Source organism: Lutra lutra, chromosome 3 (genome assembly GCF_902655055.1).
Source record: "Lutra lutra chromosome 3, mLutLut1.2, whole genome shotgun sequence".
Taxonomy (NCBI): Eukaryota; Metazoa; Chordata; class Mammalia; order Carnivora; family Mustelidae; genus Lutra; species Lutra lutra.
Window position 1 is genome coordinate 165,783,000 of NC_062280.1, and position 13,105 is coordinate 165,796,104.

The 13,105-nt window shown below is 37.1% G+C and overlaps 1 pseudogene; it reads right to left on the reverse strand.

Moving 5' to 3' along the window:
* Nucleotides 1–1,171: 1,171 nt before the first annotated feature.
* The window catches only part of LOC125095649 (eukaryotic translation initiation factor 4E-binding protein 1-like), a 44,641-nt pseudogene continuing 32,707 nt past the window's right edge, over nt 1,172–13,105 (reverse strand).

The following is a 13,105-nucleotide window of genomic DNA, read 5'->3' on the forward strand; positions in this document are numbered from 1 at the left end:
TACAAAATTAGCTATAACATACCATATGCAAAAACTCTTAGGATAGGGGCACCTGGGTGGCTCAGTCGTTAAGCGTCTGCCTTCCGCTCAGGTCACGATTCCAGGGTCCTGGGATGGAGCCCCCTCATTGGCTCCCCACTCAGCGGGAAGTCTACTTCTCCCTCTCCCACTCCCTCTGATTGTGTTCCTTCTCTTGTTGTGTCTCTGTCAAATAAATAAAAATCTAAAAAAAAAAAATTCACAGGATGATAATACCTCTAAATGGCAAACCTATAGTTACATAAAATTGAAATACACATAATACCACAGTACTTACCTTAAAAATTATATAGGCTATGCAGGTGTATGAACCTAGACATATTTTCAGTTCAGCCCTGGATCTGTGCTCTCATAGCCGTAACATGAAAATTTTTTATAAGACCTTATGCTACCATAGAAAACATCTCCAATTTTAACTCTGCTAATCAAACATTGATCATTTAAACATTTTAGCAACTCCTTAGAATGGTATTCACTATTTCCTTGCTACAACGCAGGGTCTGAAGTCACAAGCACAGGGGGTTCTCATGCCTCTCACGAAAGGCAAATTTACTAGGATTTCTGGCCTATATGGATAGATAATTAGATAGGTACAGATACAGGTATATAGATACATAGATAGTTGTGTTTTTTTTGTTTTGTTTAGTTTTGCTTTTTAAAGAATTCAGACAGGGGCTAACTCCTAGCCCTAGAGCAAAGGTCGCTTTTTTCCTCTTTTGGGGAAGGAGGGGAGAAGAGTGTGTCGTGTCCCCCCGCCCCCCGCCCCGCACACCAAGCTAAGGAAGGAGTAGGTGCGCCCCCAGAGGGTGGGACGGGAAGGGCCGGACAATCATTCAGAAGGGCTCCTTGGTGTCTGATTCCTGGCGGTGGGCTGCCGGGTGGCGGTTGAGAATCACTCCCCTTAGGGTGGCAGCTCCCACTTGAATGGAGGCACATGGGGGTATCTGCTGGTGTTCACGAAAAGGAAGGGGGGGCAGGTGCCCTGTGTGAGGGAGCAGAGGACCAGGATGGCTGATCCCACGCTCACTGTCTGCCCAGGATTATAATTAGCACAAGGCCTGGCAGCTGTGACTCTTCTCCCAAGAAGGGCCAGAGCGGCCCAGAGGTATTGCTCCATTCTGCGGTTGGTTCTTTAAATATCCATCGAGAAGTGTGATTCTTCGCCACCTGCTGGCTTATCTTTTGGGCTGTTGTACATGTGGTTCCAGATGGTTTCTGTCGAGGGTTCATCACTGGAGGGCTGGTGACCCTGGGAAACGTGGGCAGGTCCCTCGAAGGTGTTTTGCTCACAGGTAAGTCCAACACTCTTTCAAGGAACTTCACGTTGTAGATGATCCTGGTACCTTCTGGGCTGGTACTGAAGAGCACAACGGAGGTGGGTGTGGAGTGAGGGCGGGGGTAGTACTGTAGTCCCCCCACAGCAGCTGTATGCTGCACTGGTCGAGGACCACCAGGCGACTATGGGGATGGACCGGCTTGGGGTCTGGCAGCAGCTGCTGCCCCCAGACGTGGTCTCCCACTCTTAGCGCCTGCATCCAGAGCATGATCCTCTTGCCCCTCGAGATCAGATCCAATATTATATAGGTCTTGAAGGCCAGAGACCTAGGATGACATTTTTGAGAGTCAAGGACATGCTGGATATACTTCCTGCCCTCCTGTAACTGGTGGAGAGATGACAGAAGTAAAAATCAATATGGCAACCAATACCCATGGGCTCCTAGACAATTTTCCCTTGTAATTAGATATGGTTGTGTGTCTAGTTTTACCTAATAATTTGTGAAAGAAAATTTTGTTTGACACTCTCATACTAAAGAATATAAAAGTTCCTGTGGAAATTTCCAACACTTTCATCATGAGAGCCATGTGTAAGAGAGAGCGTGGCTATAGGTCCAAGGTATAGATCCCTGAGTGATCTTGTGGAAGGAGCTTCCCTGAAGACTCACACATTCAGAACTCACTTCCCACGAGGTAGAAATAACACACGTGTGTTTTTAACACCAGTGTTCCAAGAGAAGCCTATCCTAACACAATGAATGAGGGCAATACAGCGTAATGGACACTTAGATGCAAATCTGGTTTGGTGTATTTTGGAGGGGAAAGGAGGAGATCAAATCCTGTTGGCAGAAAAAGAATGTCAGAAACAAAAGGTTTCTTGTGATTTCTAACTTGGAGTGAGGCAAAAGAAAAAAAGAGTAATCATAGGGTGATGGACAGCATGGTGGATTAGGAAAGAGAGTATGTTCTGGAGACCCTAGACCTTTGGTTCCATCCTGACTAAGCTGCAAAAGCTAGAAGTTGATCTACAAGATGGAAAACCAATGACTAATTCTTTTCCAAAGCAATCTCAAGTCAGTATTGATAAAGCTGAGAAAAGTTTCTAAACTTCTTCCACTGGATTTTTTTCATATCCCATACCTATCAGGTTCCACCATATGGGTATTATTTTACATATTAATATATACACATATGTATTGAATCGGTCAACCATATATTAATATATAGTGTCAATACACAATTATATATTACACACTCATGTGTTTGAGTATATATATGCATTTTTATTATTAATATTAATAGGAAGTGTAGAATGAGGTTAAGAACATGCATCTAAGCATCCAGAGACCTTGTTCTCTTTGATATTCCATCACTAAATCGCTGAGGGACAAGATAAGGCAGGTATTTCATCTCTTTGGGCTCAAATTTCTAATTCTGTAAAACACTCAGATCTTTCTGGATTATATTCTTGCTATTCCATTCTCTTACTCTGCTTTTGTAAGAATGATGGCACAGGCTATTCCCTCTCTCCCCACCAACTGGAACCTTACTGTCACTTCTATTCTTAAGACAATGGCAGAGGTTTGAGGTAAAAGCAATGAGGTGTTTCTTTTATGTTGTCCATAAGACAATAGGGTCTCATCATTTTCCCTGCCAGCGGAGAATAAAATGATAATGAACAGATAGCAGAATGATATGATGAGTGTGCTATATTAGAATTTTCATGATCTCCTTCTTGTCTATCTTTCTGACCATTTACTATTTTACAAAAAGGCTACTCAGTGCTTTCTATTTATCGATGACTTGTGTTTGTAACTTTAAATGTGCTGTTTTATTTCCCATTACAATAAAGTAATGAGTGAGATATTATCTTATTATTCCAAATGAGAAAATTGATACCTGTGGTTTTGGAAATAATAAAAGATTAAAGAATCTTTCATAAGAAGAACAATTTATCTGGGTTATCACAGGCTTTTGTTAATTTCTTGTTTTTAGCAAACTAGCAACCAACCATGCACAATTTCAAGGAAGGGAGAAACTTCCTAATCTTTTAAGCAATTATTTCTCCCTCATTGGACACGTGCCAGTGAGACCTCTGCTTTTTTTTTCTTACTGAGGAAGTGACCAAGCCTTGATGAGTCAGAGTCTGGAATATAACCCTATCATGTTGCAAATGATAAAATTTCATTTTTTTATGGCTGAGTAATAGTCAGTATAAAAATTACATCTTATTTATTCATTCATGTTTTGATGAGTACTTAGGTTGCTTCCATGTCTTGGCTACTAGAAATAATGCTGCAGTAAACATAGGGGTGCATATATTGATTTGGTGTTTCTGTTTTGGTGTTTTTGTTTTCTTTGAATAAATACCCAGAAGTGAAATCGCTGGATCATATGACAATTCTATTTTTAATTTTTTGAGGAAACCCCATACTGTTTTTCATAATGGCTGCACGAATTTACATTCTTACCAACAGTGTTCAAGAGTTTTTTTTCTCTACATCCTTGCCAACAATTGTTATTTCTTGTCTTTTTGATGATAGCCAATCTGACAGGTGCGAGGTGATATCTCATTGTGATTTGATTTGCATTTCCCTGATGATTAGTGATGTTGAGCATCTTTTCATGTGTCTGTTGGCCATCTGTATATCTTCTTTGGGAAAATGTGTACTCGAGTCCCCTTCCCATTTTTTAACCTGTTTTTTTTTGTTTTTTTTTATATTAAGTTGTGTAAGTTCTTTATATATTTTGGATATTAACCCTTTATCGGAAGTATGATTTACAAATATCTTCTCACATTCAGTAGGTCGTCTTTCTGTTTAGTTGATGGTTTCCTTCATTGTGCTAAAGCTTTTAGTTTGATGTAATTCCACTTGTTTATTTTAATTTTTGTTGACCTTGTCTGAGGAGAGTGGTCCAAAAAAGTATTGCTAAGGCCAATGTCAAAGAACTTACTGCCTGTATTTTCTTTCAGGATTTTTATGGTTTCAGGACTTGCATTTAAGTCTAATCCATTTTGAATATATTTTTGTATAAGGTATAAAATGGAGGTGCAGTTTCATTCCTTTGCATGTGGCTGTCCAGTTTTCCCAACACCATTTATTGAAAAGACTGTATTTTCCCTGTATTACTGTATTACTTCCTTTGTCATAGATCAATTAACCATATATGTGTGGGTTTATTTCTGGAATTGCTATTTTATTTCACTGATCTTGTTTCTGTTTTTGTGCAAATACCATGCTGTTATGATTACTATAGCTTTGTACTGTAGTTTGAAATCTGGGAGTGTGATAACTTCAACTTCATTTTTTCTAAGATTGCTTTGGATATTCAGGGGTTTTTTTGGTTCCATAGAAGTTTTAGGATTCTTTGTTTTAGTTCTGTAAAAAAGGCCATCGGTTTTGATGAAGATTACATTGAATTTGTAAATTGATTGGGGTAGCATGGACATTTTAATAATATTTAATTTTTCAGTTCATGAACATGGTCTATCTTTCCATTTATTTGTCATCTTCAATTTCTTTTATCAGTGTATTACAGTTTTCAGAGTTTAGGTCTTTCACCTTCTCAGTGAAATTCATTCCTAGGTATTTTATTCTTTTTGATGCAACTGTAAATGAGATTGTTTTCTTTTCTTTTTTTCTTCTAAGATTTATTTATTTATTTGAGAGAGAGAGAGAGAGTGCACATACATTGCACACTTTGTTGAGGTACATTCTTTCTATTCCCACTTTGTTGAGTTTTTATCACAAAAGATGTTGAATTTTGTCAAAAGATTTTTCTGCATTCATTGAGTTGATCATGTGATTTTCAACTTTTGTTTTGTTAATGTAGTGTATCACATTGATTGATTTGTGGATCTTGAACCATCCTTACATCCTTGGATAAATCCCATGTGATATGGCATATGATCCTTTTACTGTATTGTTAATTTGGTTTGCTAATGTTTTGTTGAGGATTTTTACATCTATATTTACAAGAATATTAAGCTGCAATTTCCTTTTGTTATAGTATCTTTGTCTGGTTTTGGTATCAGACTAATGCTGGTCTCATAAAATGAATTTGGAACTATTCTTTTATCTTCATTTTTTTTTTTTTGGAGTGACTCAGGAAGGATGGATACTAACTCTTTTTGAAATGTTTGGTAGAATTCACCTGTGAAGTTCTCTTAATCTGAAATGTTTGTTTTTAGGAAGTTTTAAAATTACTGATTCAATTATGTTACTTGTAATCAGTCTATTCAGATGTTCTATTGCTTCATGATTCAGTGTTGGAAGGCTGTATGTTTATAGGAATGTATCCATTTATTTTAGATTTTCCAATTTGTTGGCATATACTTGTTCTTAGTAGTCTGTATGATCCTTTGTATTTCTGTAGCTTCAGTTGTAACATCTTGTTCATTTCTGATTTTCTTTCTTTAGGCCCTCTCTATTTTTTTTTTATTTCCTTTATGAGTCCTGCTGGAGTTTATTGATTTTCTTTATCATTTAGATCATATTTATCCCTTCAGTCATATATAAGTTTCTTTAAATTTGAGGATTTCCAAGATCTAAAATGAATATTCCTTAATTATCATTATTTTAATATGTCTTCTGTATTCTGTTACAAAAGAGAATAATAAAAACTCTGTCAATTTTGATTATGCATTTCAAAGTTTAATGTATTTATAATGATCAACTCTTTGTTAAAAAATATCATTCTATATAAAATATTTATTACTTATCCTAAAGACATTTGCATTTATATTAGAATAATGGCAAAAATAAAGAGCTTTTGCAAAAGAAATGTTTCAATATGAAACTTTTTAAGTAATGTTTAGAATATGTAAAACGTGAGTTTATAAATCAGGCTGGTTAACAAAACAATGGACACAGTACTGACTGCAAAGGAAATCTCATTCTAAACAACGCAGCCAGCCTAAAAAAAGACACATGAAAAGAAAGAAATTACTGAAGCTATTAAACATATGACACACCCAGCTGGGAGTCCAGCTGCTCAAGGAAACTGGTGGTTCTTGATCTTTGGGAATTCTTAATTAGAATATAAGTTAGAAATATAATAGAAAACATAAAAGGAAAAGAAATTTAATATTAGTCTCAGCTCTTGTTTTGTCTCTTTAAATGTTAGCTAAGACAGAGTGAGAGGAGCTGGCTAAGTAAGCAATAAATAATTTTTATAACTACTGACTTTTGATACCAATTATACTTTATCAAAGGTTCCAACATTCCATCACATATTTATCCCTACTTTCAGATAGGCATGCTTACCAATAGCTTGTGAACTGTAGGCTGCATTTTAAAGCTGCTATATATGAATCAAACAGCATGCACTTAGGGTGCATTTATATATTCCTTAAAAAGCAGATTTTTCTTCCATTTGGCGCTCACCACATACTTCTCTAAAGGTTTTTGCAATAGATGAGCCTTCATAGGATTATAAATCATAGCATGCTAGAATAAATGCTATAGAAATTGAATACATGGTATAATATTTTGTACAGTGATAATCACCTATAGCCTGAGAGCATATAAATATGTGATTAATTTATATTTTTATTTTAAAGGACCCAAATAAATGTGTGCCCATATATTCTGTTATTTATGGTATTTCAAATTACTTCTTTACAGGTTTATAGGACTAATGTGACCTTCCCAAGGTCTATGCTAGCAAAAGGAAAAGATGCAAAGAATTTACCCAGAAAATTAAAATAAAAACAAAACCAAAAATGTAACAACTTTTATTTTTACACAACTGCCAAGATATTTGAGGTAAATCTTGTTTAGGTTTAAATTCAAGTGGATTATTATCTTTATTCTCTATTTCACTGCTAGTGAACCTTATTTTCAAGGTTGATCAGTATGCAAGACAATGTATTCTCTGATTGATCAGTATGCAGGGTTGGATTACTCCAGAGAACATTTGGGCATTTTCACTATGTCCTGTGGATTAACCTGCAGAGTATGCATTTTGGAGGGCAGGTACTGAGGGAGGAAACAAAAATGACTTAATGGTCTGGCACTGTGGACGTTTGATCAACTCCCTGAGTGGAGGTGGAAACATCTTTACAAAATCACTCGCCATATGACAATAATCCTAAACTCTTTGGAAAAGAAATGTGGTTCCTTGTCAGGTGAGAGCAATAAAACTGATTAAACAAAAAGTAGTGGTATTCATTTTTGTTTGTTTGTTTTTGAATTGTAGACCATACTGATATTTATTTAGATATATTGACTTTCTAGTGGTAGTAGCTGTTCCATGTTTGTGTGATATTTTTAGGAGTGGAAATATGTGGGTACCTACTGCATGATATTCTATGACAATGATTTTAGACTTTCTGTTGTAGGTAGTTGGATTCTTCAAGAGAATTCTGTCTTTGCACTGCCTGCTGCTGGTTTTCCTCTTATTATATGAGAAGGTGCTTGAGGTTTTCAGTGGTAAATCCGGAGCTTTTCCAGTCATGGTTTTTAAAAATCCTCCACTGGGAAAGGAAGGATTGAAGATAGGAAATTCTTTCTTGAGAAATCCAGTGTAGCTTCCAAAAATTAAGTGAAAGTTAAGTAGTCTACATTCTAGGTGTAATCTTATTTAAGGATCTTTGAATAATACTTGAATTTTCACTTATTCTTTTAATTAGCTTAAATCTTTGAAATCGAATAACCTCAAGGAAATAAACAAATTGGGGCAGAGGGAATGAACTGTGACACGATAATATAAAAAAGGCACCAGTGAAATCTTACAAAAAATGAATGGGTTTCAGAGCACTATATGCAAGAAATCTAGAGAGACGTAAAGAAGTCAATATCAAGGTTTTCTTAAATTGACACTGTGAAACAAGTGCACAAAATAGAAAACTCTTTGACATCAAATATTGATTTGATTGAAACATAATCAGCAATTTTTCCTTATTTCTGTTATGGCTGGAGAAGGATGTAGGATAAATATACTTCTTTTGCAAAGCCACCCATAATGAGCTTCCAAATGGCATCTGGGTAAGAATGGAATCACATTAATTGTAACACTAATAAAAATTGTTTATCTGACTCTAGCCTCCATTTCTACTGTGGAAAACCCCTTTCAAAAGTAAATACATTATCTAAAAAAAGCTGACAGATTCACCCACCATTAGCATCCACTAATGCATTAACATTTTGTCTTACTAACATCACTGATGGTGAATGCTGGTTAAGATCTTCTTGTACATTAATATGGAAGACAAGAAAAGTGTTGAAAGGGATTCTGGATAAACACTATAGCAAAGTTTCTTTTACCTGAACTTTGACTTCGGGCTGACTTTACCTCCTCTGGCTAAGACTGAGATCACAATGGCTCCAGTTAGATTCTTGCTGTTTGATGGAATAGAAACTTGCATGAGGGCTTTTTGTTTATTTGTTTTTAAATGACTGAGATGTTTATTGTCTGGATATATTTTGGAATAAAGGATGAAGATCTTTAGCTAAGTAGATCTTACATAACAAAGCCAAAACAAAAACAAAAACTGACCAAGCCCACCTCAGCAGCTGGAACCACAATAGAGTTGCTCTTTACTGATAAAAATTGATGCTGCTGGTGGTGGGACCTTTTTCAAAACCCCCGCAGGCCTCTTTGGAACCCTGGCAGCAGGAGTGCATGGCCGCCTTCAGCGCCCACTGCTGGTGGGATTTGGGACTCCCACCAGTCAACTTTGGTCTGGGTTTGTGCTCCTTTTTTCTTGCTACTGCATCCTCAGCTCTTGCGGAAGAGCAAGAGGTTTTTCTCTTGTGTTCTGCTTCCTCAAATCCTTGGCTCACTTATGACCCACACCCTTTGCCACAACTCCTTCACATAATGGCCTCCGACGGTATATTCTTTAAGTTACTCTACCCACTGCTAGTGCCCTGACTCCCTTTGTCATTCTAAATTCCTATCCCTTCAGTGAGAGTCTCCATTTTTCTCTGGGTGGAGCCATTCGTTACAGGTGACCATATAGTCAGAGCCATTGCCATTTCCCTAAGATCAACTTTTGGCCAGGCAGGTATGATGAATACACGACGGGTAACTAGTGGGAGACTCATTTATTTTTTCAACTACCGTTGTGATTTAGCTCCCTTAACGTAGTCCTGAGACTTAAAATCATGGTCCCTGAGAGCTGACAGTCCTGTTTAGTGACACCTAAAATATAATCAAGTTAGCTATTCATATGAAGTGGGGGAGTTTATCTTCAATCCCAGATGTAATTTTCTTGCCCTTCAAAAAGCCTAGACTGACTTGTGATTTCAGCTCTGTCATGTAAAGAGCTTGTAAGTCATCACTTCCATCCTTGTTAAAAAAAAAAATAATGGAATGGACATACAGAGAATCAAGGACTGGTTATTGACCTTCGGAGAGCTGAGGTCACAGGGCAAATGGCTACTTCAATATCTGGAGAGACGGGTGTGTCCAGAAAAACACCACTCCTGAGATTGCTGATATGAAGTTGATGCTCCCAGAGCCATAAACTGATAGGAACCCTTCTGGTAATTTCGACAGAAACAAATTGGGACGGATCGTAAAAGTTTTCTCATTTCCATGGAGAGAAAGAATGAAAGTTGTGGTGCAATAGGCCTGCAAAGAAGGAATTTCTTCTTGGGGTAACAGGTGGGAGACACTGTTCAAAGTGAGCATTGGAATTGACAGTGTTGCCCACACCTGTGAAGTATTACATCAGCGGTATAGTTGCAAGAGCTACAGAAATGTATTGAATAAATAGTCTCACCTAAAATGGAATTTTTGAATAACTGCAGTCAGAGAAAATAAAAATGTTTTTAAGTGGGCATAAACAGCTAAGTAAATGGTAACAACTATTGTCTAAACGAAACATAGAATAACATAAGCTATGGAAGATGAATAGAGGACACAGACTCAGAAAAAACAAGTTAGGTGGCTGTTTAAAAACAAGGGAGGGACATTTTCCACAGGTATAACACTATGATAATAACTAGTGAGACCAGATTCAAAGTGGTTGTCAAAATCCCACTATTATTTGCCATTGGTTGAGTAAACTAGTTAAATATTGGTTAATTTATATGGTTTTCAATAGATTGTGTAAGTTCAAATTATTTTCAATTTGAGTAAGTTTTTTGATTTATATAGGCTTTATATTACAGAGTAATTTTAAGCCTTGCTACAAATATATTTATTAATTAAGGAAATATTTTTTTTTAGATCATCTTATGACATTGAAGAAACATAGATAAGCAAAACATACTTCCTGTCTTCAAGGTAGTCATAAGCTATCAAAGATAATTAGTATTATAATTCTTTTGGTTATAGTAAAAGGGAAAAAATTCACAAATCCAAACTGGCTTACACAAAAGAGATTTAAGTCATGTCACCAAAACTGAAGAGTTGATGAATGTTTGTTCTGATGGGATTCATTTTCAGCCTCAATGTAAGGACCAGCTAGCAAAACCTTGAAGCCTTAGTGGTCCCAAATATCACTTTCTCTAACCATCAAGCCAGCAGAAGAATTAGAGTGAAACAAAGTCCCATAGTTCCCTGAAAAAGTTCTGAGACTCTCTTCAATCAGTCCATCCACGAACCAGCTTTTTCAAGGGCACGCTGTGTGAAGGAGCCTTGAGCTTGTGTTTCCCAGTCATCCTTTTCGATGCAGAGGAGGTGATAAACTCATCATTGTGATCAGGAATGTTAAATAAGTTGATTGTCTCAGGCTGATGAGAGCCTATTCTCTCAAGTTGAGAGTGTAGCAAATTCCATTCTAAACTTTGAACAAGGAAATTCAGGATCTGGTTAGGAAGGGAAGAGGGAAAGAAATTCTGTTACTCTGAAACAAGTTCACTCTAGAGATTACCAATAGAGAACTGACAATGTAATTTCTTCAGTGTTGTAATAAATATAAGCATGGGTATAGGGCATAAAGGAGACATGAGTTCCCTGATTATGTCAGGTGAGAATTAAAAGATCGGTCCTTATTAGTTAGGTGAAGTGAAGCTGGGAGTGGGAAACCTTTCCAGAGAGGGCAGCATGAGCAAATACACAAACCAAAATGAGGAATAACAAACTGTGCAGGAGAACAGTAAGTAATTTCCCAACGCTAAAGAGTAAAATTAGAATAGGGAGCAGTGGGTGATGAAGACAGAAATATTTAAATATGCTAGATTATTATAAGCAATGTCAATGATAATTAATCCTGTGAGTGTTAGAGAGCCAAAAGGAAAATTCAGAATAGAGGAGCGCATCAAATTTGTTTTTAATTAGTTAATGCTAGGACACCTGGGTAGCTCAGTCAGTTAAGCGTCTGCCTTTGGCTCAGGTCATGATCCCGGGCTCCTGGGATCGAGTCCTGCATCATCAGGTTTCCTTCTCATTAGGGAGCCTTCTTCTCCCTCTGCCTCCCCTAAGCTTGTGTGTGCATGTGCCTCTCTCTGACAAGTAAATAAAGAAAATCTTTTTTAAAAAATTAAAAAAAAGATAATTAGTTAATGCTGGCTAGTGTGGAGGATGGCTTTAAGATGATTGAGAATAACGGCAGGAAGACCAGTTAGGAAAGTATAATAGTTTGGATAAAATTGATAAGGGCCTAAACTAGGCCTCAATGACAGTAAAAATAGAGACAGAAACAGAACTGAGGAACTATTTAGGAGGTAAAATTTACTGAATATGGAAATTAACTGGATGAGGGAATGAGGGACAGGGGTTGGGGGGTACATCAATGATCTGCCCTGGTTTCTACCTTGGTTGCCCTAGATCAGGGATTGGCGAACTTTTTCCGTGTAGGGCCAGATAATACATACTTTAAGATAATACATACTGCAATCTTAAACCACTCAACTCTGCTTTGTAAGGCCAAAAGCAGCCAGAGATAATATGAATGGGGTTGACTGTGTCCCAATACAACTTTATTTTCAAGTTGGTGGGCCAAATTTGACTCTCTGGCTGTAGTTTGCTGACTCTGTTCTAGATGAAGAAAGGTGTCCTTACTGGCTTAAAAAAAAAAAAAAAAGAGCAAGAGATAAGAATTTGGAAGAAGGTCAGGCGATCCCTGTTGGTTGTTGAATTTAACAATATCTGTAGATAATTCAGTAGGATGGGGTGCCTGCGTGGCTCAGTGGGTTAAGCCTCTGCCTTTGGCTTAGGTCATGGTCTCAGGGTCCTGGGATCAAGCCCTGCATCAGGCTCTCTGCTCAGCAGGGAGCCTGCTTCCCCCTCTGCCTTCTGCCTACTTGTGATCTCTCTCTCTCTCTGTCAAGTAAATAAATAAAATCTAAAAAAAAAAAAGAAGAAAAAGAAAATTCAGTAGGATTTGTACACATGTGGTCGAGTGTGAGAAGGGGCGTATGTAGGATCAGGAGACACATACTTTAGATTCTTCAGCATAAAAATAATTTGAAATCTTGAGAGTGGATAAAATTACCTGGTATGATAAGAAATGCATCTAGAACAGAACACTAGGAATGTTCATGCTTTAATAAATTTCTGTTCTATATGCTGAAGATATAGAAGAGAACAATACAGGCATGGTTTCTGTTCTCTTGGAGTTCTCAGGGTAGGGAGAGAAGAAATGCTGAAAGAGATATCTAGAAAAAGTCACTCTATCTGAATATTGTAGTCAAAATTGTGGTGCTTTTGCTGTCCAAACTAAGTAAGCAATGTCTTTCTAAAAAGATGCCTTACTACATGTTAGGTCTATGTGTGCCTCAGTTTACCTCAGGTACAAATGTACCTCAATTTATGGCATCACAAAATCTGAAAAACAGGAAATAAGTGATATGAAGTGAAAGCAAAGGAAAGGAAAGGAAAGAAAGGAGTGTCCATA